This window comes from Bactrocera neohumeralis, chromosome 4, assembly GCF_024586455.1.
Source record: "Bactrocera neohumeralis isolate Rockhampton chromosome 4, APGP_CSIRO_Bneo_wtdbg2-racon-allhic-juicebox.fasta_v2, whole genome shotgun sequence".
Lineage (NCBI taxonomy): Eukaryota > Metazoa > Arthropoda > Insecta > Diptera > Tephritidae > Bactrocera > Bactrocera neohumeralis.
The window spans coordinates 69,376,342-69,388,025 of NC_065921.1; the positions used below are offsets into that span (position 1 = coordinate 69,376,342).

Consider the following 11,684-nt stretch of genomic DNA (forward strand, 5'->3'; position numbering starts at 1 on the left):
ACGCTGTTGTTACTTGTTAGGGAGTTATAAACATCGACTTCAGGATATAAAAAAATTAAATCAATTGAAATTGTTCAAAAGATTACTTTATTTGTGAAGGCTGCAAGCATAAATGAGACTAGAATGTAAATTTTAATTAGAATTGTCGATTTAAATTTTATTCATTTAATTAATTGCATATTAAATGTGCATTTGCATAAAAAAATTCAAGCGCCTAAAAGCATACAACAAATTTATTTTCAACTTTTACACACAAAACATTCTTTAATATAAATTTGCATAAATTGGCGTTTTTCCAAACTAATATTACATACGTAAAATTTTTATTAACCACTTAATGTTGCAACACACATACATATGTATAAACGTTAGTATATAACGTGAACGTGTGAGAGGTGGCTCTTGCAACACTTTTAGCTTGCGAATTTCCCGCAGACCTTCGCCAGTGTTGCCGCAATTAAACTCATATTAAATATGCAGGCAAAAAATGAAGTACAAAAAAAATTTGAAGCAACAAAAATAGCCGCAAAACATTTTAAGCACATAAGTGAGTAAGTAAAGTGCCACAACGCACCGTAGCCAATACGCAAATGCATGTATGGGCCCTTTTGTTGTCGTTGCTGTTGTTTTTATTTTTTTATAGCGTTTGTGTACGCATACATTTGCCTTTAATTAACCGCGGACAATCTCTGAGTGTGTGTGTGTGTGAGTGTTGGCATTCAGTGAACGGAAGCGTGACTGTTGCTGTTTACATGTGTGTGCTGCACGTATAAACACATATGTATATACGTACAAAATCATACATATATACGTGCTTTTACATTTGTGTATGCGTTATTCACTCGACCAGCGCCATTGCGGCTCGTCGGAGCTTGCCAGGCCAAGCACACGCCAATTTACCGAATATATGCATGTATGCAAGTAGCATATTTGTATGTGTGTGTGTCTATAAAGCTGTTCACAATAGCAGTTTTATCATTTATTGCAAGCATTATTGCAACAGCCCCTACTTTATGTTTACTCGTACCCGTGGCTCCTCATCCACACATTGACACATATGCAAATAAGCTCAAGCCTATTCTCGACTTTGTTTTTGTCACATGACAATTGTTCAACAAATGATTTTATGCCTCTTGTTGTTAGCTGTTTTTATAGCCTCATCTGTCTGTTATTGCTTTTGTTTACTCAAGTGTTGAGTCGAGGGATTTTAGTCATAAGTAATAGCATAAAGGGAAAAATAAATTATTTTGTGTTTGAAATGAAATTTATATAGATAGTTGTATATATACTTTTGACAATTCTTAATTCACTAAAGATGTGAGAGAATGCAACTTGTCAAATATGCAATGAGGAAAATGAGGTAGAGACAGTTAGAGAGTTTCTCCTACACTATCTAGCTTTCGCCAGACTAAGGTTAAAAGATCTCGGTTGTCATATTTTAAACAAACTTGTCGAAATTGTGGCGTAGATTTTAGTCGCTGCAATAAATTTTTGGCAGTAACCAAGTGTCGATCATTTTGATCCATACTTAGGAGTTCTGGGCATCACAATGTACAAGCGTTTCTAGTTGTCCCAGTGGGATTATTCGTGACTCAATGTGGTTATCAAGTGGACAGAGAGAAATGGACTCAAATAAAACTGAGCTATGTACGAGTTAGTATTAGTTCCTAGGGGATATAAAATCCCTGACGTTACACTCCTCACCTTGGGAGGCTCTAACGTCCAACCGGTTACAAAATTTTTTTATTAGGTGAAGTGCTTGAGGCTTGTCCTCATAAGGAAGCTCTCATGGAAGCCAAATATCGGAGAGGGAGTGAAGAAGGCATCTGTTGCCTTAAACTGTTGTAGAAAAGCAATAGGGATGAAGTGGGGTCTTTGAAGCTAGTAATATTGTTTGGGGTCGTTGTTTGGTCGACCGTTCTTGGAAGAACCACACTAACTAAGCAGCCAGAGCGTGTTTAAAGAGCGGTTCTTTCGGCATCTGTGGTGCACTAAACCCAACATTGGCAAAAAGATTGTACCTAGCGACCTGGCTGGTAGGTGCTTGACAGGCACACGAAGGAAAGCTCCACTGCTTCGATTGCATTCCTTCTAACTTAGATCACTGTACCGCAGAACTCTTCCAACGGTTGCTTCTCTGTCCACAAATCAGCGAGTGATTTATGGGCGGGGCGCAGCCGTTGGAGGAGGGTGCAGTGAGCTTCTTCATCGACCGACCGGAGTTAAGGGGAAAAGTAATTTCAGATTGCCGGACCACTGTAGTGTCTTTCAAGCAAGGTGGCTGATCAAGGGATCAATAGATGTACAGCTACGGAGTAGACATCAGAGATGTGTGCATTTAATCCGACGGCCGAACGGCTATAATGGCTCTGAGGTCGCTACCTGTGTGCTCAAAACTAGTCAAAGCTTCTTATTATACTAGTATGGGTTCCTGACAACAGCGGAATCGCTGGAAACTGCGAAGCCGTTGAGTTGGCTAGCGAGAGAAACCTTTTCTCAATTTCATCCGATTAGAGTAGAGTCTTTGATGCCTACTAGCGTTCTGTCGTTGGACCATTAGACTTCCAATGTGTTCTCAACAAGCGCTGTCCAACAACCTCAACTTGTGCTTATTTGACCTGAAGAGAGTCGTTAGAGGTCATCCGAACTTTTGACTCTTAGCAAAGTCAATATTGACACAGGCATAGGTGTTCTGACGGGACACTGTCCAATAGGATTACATGCGTTCGTCAAAGCTGTATGGAGGTAGTCGCGGTGGAATCATCTTGTCACTTCGTTTTCTATTACCCATATTTTGCCATACTGAGAATGAAATATCTTAGTAGACATAGCTTTGGCGAACGCTGCGAAGTTGCTGGAACCGATACTAACGGCCTTGACGAATTTGTTGTAAGCACAAAACGATTCGCTGATCGATGAGTATCTGATCTATCTGGGTACTTAAAAGAACACGTATCTGAACACTCTGATATCCTCACATGCTTTGACTTTATACATGGATCATGGAGTCACCAAACCGACCTCTGGCGGCTCCTTCTGTCCGTATATACCGACGAGGGATTTGTGGGAGGGAAAAAGCCGTTGGAGGAGAGTGGCAGTCAACTTCTTTACTGATGGGTTAGTGGCATTAGACTTGAGCTCATTAACAGTGCATTCAGTTTTTTTGGGTAACACGAAGCATGAGAATCTGTGCAAGTGAGATTCATCGACCCTGGATCAACTCCACTACCTAACCTTACCTTATACCGGTTTAAAGAAGCAACGCTGTCTTCTTTGCCTTGAATTCAACTTAGCCTTATCACTAAGCAGATTTTGATTTTGATTCTTGATAGATGCCGATACTAATCTATGCTACAAATTTCAGCCATAAAGTTGAGGTGCTTCTTGCAGATTGAGATTATAAGAAACTTTTTATTCACTCTCTTATTTTATGTTATAATTTTCTTTCTATTTCGTTAATAATATGTTTCTAATAATCCTCGAAATATGTAGGCAAAAATATTACTCATACGACATGTCATACGCTTGCAGTGTATTACACACCTAGTAGCCAGACAAAGAGCTTAAAATGTCATTTTCGTTTTTAATGAATATTTCATTAAAATTTGGGTGATTAAGTACTGTGCCAAACGATATTTTATGCACATATGCATGTGTGTGTATAAATCTTTAATTCACGACGTGGAACTCAAAGACCTGCCAACATTATTCATTGCAAACGATAAACTCAGAGTGTTGATATTTCATATGCGTATTAAGTAAAAGCAATGCAGAGGCAACGAGGTGCAAATCGAATCAATGAATATTGCAAAAAGTGTCTTAATGCCGCTTAAGAGCACACCCCAGCGGACACTTTAGCACACACAGCTTCATTCAGGTATATATGCAGATGTGTAGGTGCTCAAAGTGGCAGAATTTCATGCACAATCTCTGCTTTTTGCGAAACAGAAAAGAGAATATTTAAATTAAATTGCATACACAGGTCGTAGCGTCTGCCGAATGTGTGCACCTGCAGCTTCTCTGGTTGCCAGGTGAGCGGAAAATTGAATATAAAGTAGAGCCGGGCTAATGAAAAGAAATTTTTGATGGCTTTTGACAAAGAAGGCGTGGTGAATGCGTTCAAGTTGGTTGATGGTGAGACAGATTACTTTAAATATGCAAAGGTGTGCTGATTATTTTTGAATGACAGAAGCCTAATTCATGTTTGGCTGTGGTTAGTTGGCAGTGAGCAGAAAATGTTAAGACTTATTTCAAGTTCTTATGTAGAGATTTGTAAAAATATTGCGTAAATTACTTTGCTTAGCTAATTTAAATTACAAAAAATAGGGATTTCATGCATTTTTACATTTGCTTACTCACTGTTTTGTTCAAGTGAAATACTATATAAAGAAAAAATACCTATTAAGTACCCAAAATAATAACCCAAAAAGTGAAGAGATGATTTAGGTTATTATTTTAGGTATTTGCTCGGTATTTGGTGTTTGTCGAATCACTTACATAACTATATGTATGTATGTATTATATGAAGCTGTATCAGCAGTCACCAATTCAAATTTGCAAAAAGTTACTCATACGTCATGTCACACCTCAAGCTTACATGAAATTTTAATTTAAGTTTTTTGATAAAACTTTTAAGCTAACTAATGGTAGCAAATTTTAATAAAAAAATAAACAATAATTTTTAAAATTTATAGATTATATTTACACATTTATTTGTTGTTTAAAATGCTAGTAAAAAATCCCTTCATTCAAGCAAATCTCACTCTCACATATTTAATAAGTCATTGTGTGTGTAATTTTCTCACTTCCACTTGGCACTGTCTAAAAACTCATAATCGATACGTCTACACACACATTCACTCTCTTGCAGTCGCACACTGTTTTTACCTGAGCATTTGAGACCCTGATGGTAGATGCCATAGAGTAGCGAACCACAATGGTCGCAAAATGTGGGCCCACCAAATGTGAATGGTTCGAAATGATGCACTGTTTGTGGCGAATCCTGTGATGTACAAATCAATGTCATGAATTTTACAGCAATTTTTGGATACGCAAAATATCGAATTTATTTTTTTATTATTTTAATATTTTATTACATAATTTAATTATATATATTTTTTTAATATTACGTTATATAATTTTGACATTTTAAGAAATTTTTATTTGCCGTATTTGTTTCAATTTATTTCATATTTTTTTTTTTTTGTTGTAAAAATTTTTTGTTTTTGTAATTTTCCATGCCCGTGTAAATTTTTCCAGTCAATTACGCAGCGCCCACATTTCGTGTAATCAATTTAATACCGTTATTTGAGTTTGAATGGGTTTGTATCGTTTATTGTTGTTAAGAACAAATACAGTAGTTGTTGTTATTGTTGTGTTGATGATGTGTTGTTTGTGATTGCATAAAGTTGGCGACGACATTGATTGCGCGAATTTTCATGCCGTGATTGTTTTGTGTGCGATTTTTTTGTACAAATTGTTCAGTCAAAAATTTATTGCCAATTATTGTTGCGAAAAATCACGTAAAAATTTTTGTGAAATAGCGTTTTTATGTTTATGAAAACATTATTTTTATTTATAATATTTTTTAAAATATTTATGTTTAGTTTTTTTTTATTATTTTTATTAAATTTTTTAATTTTTTTTTTTAATAAAAAAAAATTTATTTTTAATATTTTTATTTAGTTTTATTATTATTATTATTTTTATAATAGTGTTGTTGTTATTTAAATTTGTATTGTAGTTTATATTTATCCAATCGTTGTTATTGGTTTGTTAAAATTTTTGTAAAAATTTTGTCGTTGGTGAGATGATTGTTTGTTCATGTTGGACGCACAAAACGACACAAGACACGTGATATGTTGCAAGTTGCATGCGTCGGGTTGCAGTTGATGAATCGGATGTTTTAATTGTTGTTGATGTTGTTGTGAATGCATATTGATGAAAAACGCATACATAAAAGAAGAAGAAGAAAATGTATGAGTATGCGTGAACTATTATTTGAAATTTTATATATATGTATTTATCTAAATGTACTTAATTGAAATGCAAGAGTTTAAAATGGAATTTTTATTGAAGATTTTCGGTTAGTATGATTATTAAAACGAAATATATACTAAACACATTCGAACAGAACTGTAAGTTGGATTACCTATACTTTTTATATAATAAATTGATCGTGAATGTATTAGTAATATTTTCAATATCTTTTTTCTTTTAACTAAATAAAAATATTATAAGATTAAAAATGAAAAGAGCACATTCTGCATTCGAAACTTCACCAGTGCATTTTTAGATAATTTATTTTACAATTCTTCACTTGTTTGGGTCTTAAATGAGATGGACTGCGTTAGAAGATAGTATAAAATAAGAGCAGAAGTTAAGCCAGCCCAATATCAATACTAAAAGACCAAGAACTCAGTTTCAAATCAGTAGGATTATAAACCCATTATTTATTATATACGTAGGTTGTCTCTTATATTTTGGGATAAGAGAACAAAAACAAATATTTATCACTTTTTTTGCATGCGTTTCAACCAACTCTTGAAGCACTCTTGCCACTCTGATTGAGGTATCTCCAAAACATGCCTTCTGAACGACCAAACATAGCTTCTGTTGACCTCTTAGTTTCCTTTTTACGAACGGGACTAAAAGGAAGTCATTCGGTGCCTAGTCATGACTTTACGTTGGATTACTTATCAAGTCGATGTTCTAAGTGCTCAAAAACGCAGATGTTTCAGTCGATGTGTGAGAGCTCGCATTGCTGTGGTGAAGAGTGATCCATCTTTGGTGGTTTTCCTAATTTCTTGAAAGACAACTGGCAAACAAATGACTGTGTATCACTCAGAGTTTTCCAATCTGAGTTTTTCTAGTGGTATAATTGCGACATATCCAGTTTTTCCAAACATTTGCTTAGGAATGCTTCCTGCGCGAACAACTTTGGTTAGATTCGGCTCAATTTGAGCTGCACGTATAAGTCCACGATTTATCAGCGGTCACGTTGTCATAGACATGTTAGCACCATTATCGTATTTTTAAACATGTCTTTCGACCAATCTCGAGAACAGTATATTTTAAACGATCAACAAACTGGATCATACTCGTCAAAAAAAAAAAAAAGTCTACAATCAAATCTTCAAACAATATTGAATTTATGCTAGTCCCACTTATACATACAACTGTATCACGTTAAGGCGTATGATAATCTTGCAATATTAGTTTACGCTTAGGCATCGATAGCTTCCGGAACAGCAACTGATTTTAGATGACCATCAAGAAATTCGTCTAATTTCACTTTTTGGCCGTAATGAGTATTTTAAGATACTGCAAGCAACATAAGGATGGAGTCATGTGTAGAAGTTCACGTAAGTGAGGAAAGTTCTTTGATTGCCATTTACTTGGGAGTGACCAGAAACGATTATTTGACTAATGGCTCAAGCAGCTCACCACTTCCGGCCTTAGACCAAGTATCCTCTGGGTAGCCAAAAAACATCCGCTTTGAAGGCGAGCTAAAGTGAAAAGTCGAAATATCCATCACCAGAGTTGATCACTGAGTTTGGGACTCGCCTCGTAAAAAACACCCGCAATGAAAGGAAAACAACAGCCTCGTATGAGAAACTGCACTACTGCAAACGCATTAAGAATTTCGATTTAAGGGCATGCACCTGGAATGTCTGGTCCCTTAATTGCCGTTGCTTAGCTAGTTGATGTCCTCTTGGAGTAAAGGCTGGCATCACCGTCCAAGAAGTGTGATGGACAGGAAAATGATTGAGACGAGTAAGTCTTTGTGGCATTTACTACAGTGGCCATATAAAAAAGTGCAAACTCGGTGGGAAAGAGACTCCGTCGCTGAACCAGTTTCATAAACGTCTGGCCACACAATCCTCATCAAAGCGAAGTTCTTCAGCATATCGCTGATTTGCACCCACGCCCCGATGGAAGAGAAAGACGATGTTATCAAAGATGTCTTCTATGGGGGCTCGGAGCGCACCCATGAGAGGCTTCACCGTATAAAACGCATTGCAAATAAAATGTCTTGCGCTCGCATTTTCGCAGTGAAAAAAGAGAGATTGTCGCTTGGCTGAACCTTCGCTTGCTTGCCGCACTTAATATTTGCCAGTTTGTAGCACGCAATAAGAAAGTATTCGTGCGCGTTACAGCGCTGCATTGCTTACGAGTGTGTGTATATACCTGTGTGAGAGCATGCTGAAGTCGGCGTAACTTTTGGCACACAAAAGTCGTAAAATATAAGAAGATATGTGGCATGAATGTATATGCAGCACGGGTATTTTCACGCACACATGCAACTGCGCATATGTGATTATGCGATTTTCGTAAATTTTTTCACTGCTCATGCGAATTTTCCAAGCGACTGCGCTAATAAATTGTCGCATACAATTTTTTAAGTGGCTGAGCGCAGCAACTTTTTAGTACTTAAAATTATATTTTTTCCACATTATTGTTCCATATTTTAAGGCATATCAACATGCGCCATAATAACTATTAATATTATAACTGCATCATATATTTTAAATTAACCTTTGTGCTCTTGCGCCTGCAGGTATGCTACAAGACCGGATTTTCTACAGAAGTGAAAGATCTCTTTTTAGAGCTGTCGGAGATCCTTATCCTGTCGCTGACCACTCTTCAGATACCCAATATGTGGAAAATTGGAAGAGTGGTCCCACTACTGAAATCTGTGAAACCCGCCAACAACGGCAAGTCCTATCGTCCAATAACTCTTCTCTGCTCAGTACTGAAGACACTTGTGGCCTTGCTACTCCTGACCTTCACGCACCACCGAAGTCTACTAAATGGCTTCCGAAAAGTGCTCAGCACAACCACAGCACTTAGCGTCATAAACGCCTAGATAGTTCATGACCTCAACCAAAAAAGAATTAAACAGTGGGTTCCACAGGGTAGTGTCCTTTCCCCGTTGCTGTTTAACTTCTACATCTCGAAATCATCAGAGGAAATTTCCATCACTTCGTGAGCTTATTATTGCATCATAATGACGTTGACAATGGAATCTTTCTCGCTTCCTCGCTGCACGGAACCAAAAATTCTACCCCACTACATTCACAGCGACTCACTTAATATTGCGGTCGATGGCATTAAGTTCCGACCTTCAATAACCCTAATGTGACTTTCGACAGTGCATGTTACTCACTCCTCACACGACCGCGATTAGAGAAAGGACAAAAAAACGCTGTTGGCAACATTCAAGGCAATCGGCCGGCCGGTCCTTAACTGCGCTACACCAATATGGTCGCCTGGATGCAGTGAAACGCAGCCGAAGCACTCAAGCTAAAGACATTTCAGAAGACTGCAGAAAGCATCCCTGAAGTCACCTGCTTATAGCGGAACCGCCTCCTAAGAGCATCAAGAGGGTCTTCCTCAACTATGTCGACGACATCAGACAATACGCCGACCAGACTTCCGATACAACTCACTTCCGACAAGCACTGAACGCGAACGTCATTCACAGTGGAGCCATTAACACCTCCACCGACTTCCTCTCAATGTATAGCTTACTTGAAGTCAAACCACCACTCATTGCAGACGAAGAGCTCGTGTTGCCGCGCGAAACGAGGTTGACCCTTGCGCAGCTTCGTTCTGGATACTGTATCATACTAAACATATGTCCAGCGTACAACGTGTTTCCGCATGACACTAACGACCTCTTTGCTAACCAGCTAACTCTACTCATCTGACACCACTCTCCCTATGGTCCCACGGCGTCGAAACAACACGCTTCCTGAGCCTTCCATTGGATGGCCTCGATGACAACTTATGTAATCCTTACCATCCTAACGGCGACTAGGTAACTGTAACTACAACAACAACATCCTTTATTCCTATAAAATTGAAATAAATATAAATTAAGTAATTTAATATCTAAAAACCGGCAGCACAACAAGTTAGTTTTCTTCTTCCATTCTTCTTCTAACGAATTTATTTTATGTAAATTGTAAAGATATTTGTTGGTTTTGCAAATGAAATAAATTTTAAAACTTCGTTTTATATAATGTTGTATGTAAATAATTGTCTCTTTTCCAAAAACACGAAATAAAGAAATGCACAGGTGAAGTTTTGCGCTGCATTTATCCTCCGTTTTATGTTTGCTTGCAGCTGACGCGTCACATGTGGTGCAGCTGTCAAGTGGGTGTAAAAGTATTTGAGTGCGTGTTAACAGTTTGACAGTTCTATAAAACGCACTGTGTTTCGCGGTTTTTGTTGTTTTGTAAGTGTGTAAGTGTCAGCATTAAGAGGGCCTGTCTGCCCTTAAAATTTACAAAAACGGTGAATGTGTTTATATGAATGTAGGTATTGCTGATATCAACGAGAGAGGGAGCGAAAAATTCTGCTCAGCCAGTAAGTAAGAGCAAGTTTGATAATTGAGAGCTCAATGTATTCCGAATTTGAAACGCAACAAATTTCTGCTTTTAAAATATTCATTATTTTATTTGAAATATATTTTTTTGCTAATTTTTTTTAAATAAAAAAATATATATGCTATATATATTAGGGTGTGCCATTTTGAGGCAACCTTTTTTTTCAACTGAAAAACAGGCTCAAAACTTTCGAAATGTGTAAAAAAAAAAGTCACTCAAAAGATGAGCTCTTAATATTAATATTAAGAGGTGCCTCTTTCAAATTTTCTGTTTTCCATATAAATTACATGGAAAAAAAATCATTTTTGAAGTTATACTTCTTATACGAGTTCGGAAAAGGTTGCGATAGATTCAGGTTGCGCAACCTTGCTCAATATGAATCTACGCAACCTTGTCTACGAAGATGTTCGAGCAGCAAGCGAGCGGCACAGCTCGGCTTTTCTACCAACAACACAATGTTGCCATGCTTATGCTGTTGTTGTTTTTGTAGAACAATGTTTCAATTTTTGGTTGGTGACATATTCAATTAAAAATAAATTCTGTTGGGATTCGAACCTACGTGCTCGTCGTCACTTTTGAAGCGCTTACCACCAACACCACCATTGACACTTGTATTGCGTTGTCCTAATTATGGTTTGGTTATGCATGAAAGAAATATACAATGGATCGCCGATTTTTACCTCTTTCCTTGCTGCTGCTGCGCATATGTATGTTTGTATGCTTGTGCATTATTGAAGTTATGCTTCTTTTTCTTTCGTTTGTCTTTCATTTCTGCGAATTCTCAACTATTTTGCGTATATTTTGGTTGAAATACTCTGCGTTGGCCGTTGAAAAATTAAGGCTCTGCTTTACAGGATCATTTCTGTAGTTAGTCTTCATTTAAATTTTTTGGAAATCAACCCGCGATGACGAGGTATATCGTTTTATCTGACAGCGTGAGGCAGGAATAATGGGATGCCCAACTTATTCCAGTGTGAGAGCGTCTTATATAATTATAATATTTAAGAATTTTTGGGCATTTATCAACCCAATACCCTACATTTAGTACGAATAAAAAATCCTAAATAGTGGTTATTTATTATATGGAGAAACTATTTAAATCTTTCTAAAAAATATTATAACAACTGACTTTTGTCCTTTCAATACCCAATGATAGGATTTAAGCTTGTTAGCTCTCAATCATTAAATGTTTTTAATAATTTTCCATTGAAAATAAAACTATGATGCTTCAAATTACAAAGCGTTTCATCAGATACCTTTAAATTTCACAAATTTATTTAATTTTAATTG

At 36.9% G+C, this 11,684-nt stretch overlaps 1 long non-coding RNA gene and 1 pseudogene across 1 annotated transcript; both read left to right on the top strand.

Annotated features, from left to right (window-relative positions):
* The first annotated feature begins 7,230 nt into the window (after positions 1–7,230).
* LOC126757072 (uncharacterized) lies at positions 7,231–7,717 on the top strand. Its single transcript, XR_007666688.1, has 2 exons — positions 7,231–7,477; positions 7,515–7,717. It is a non-coding gene; the product is annotated as an uncharacterized LOC126757072 (long non-coding RNA).
* A 3,514-nt stretch (positions 7,718–11,231) lies between these two features.
* Positions 11,232–11,466, top strand: LOC126757676 (small nucleolar RNA U3; annotated as a pseudogene).
* Positions 11,467–11,684: the final 218 nt, after the last annotated feature.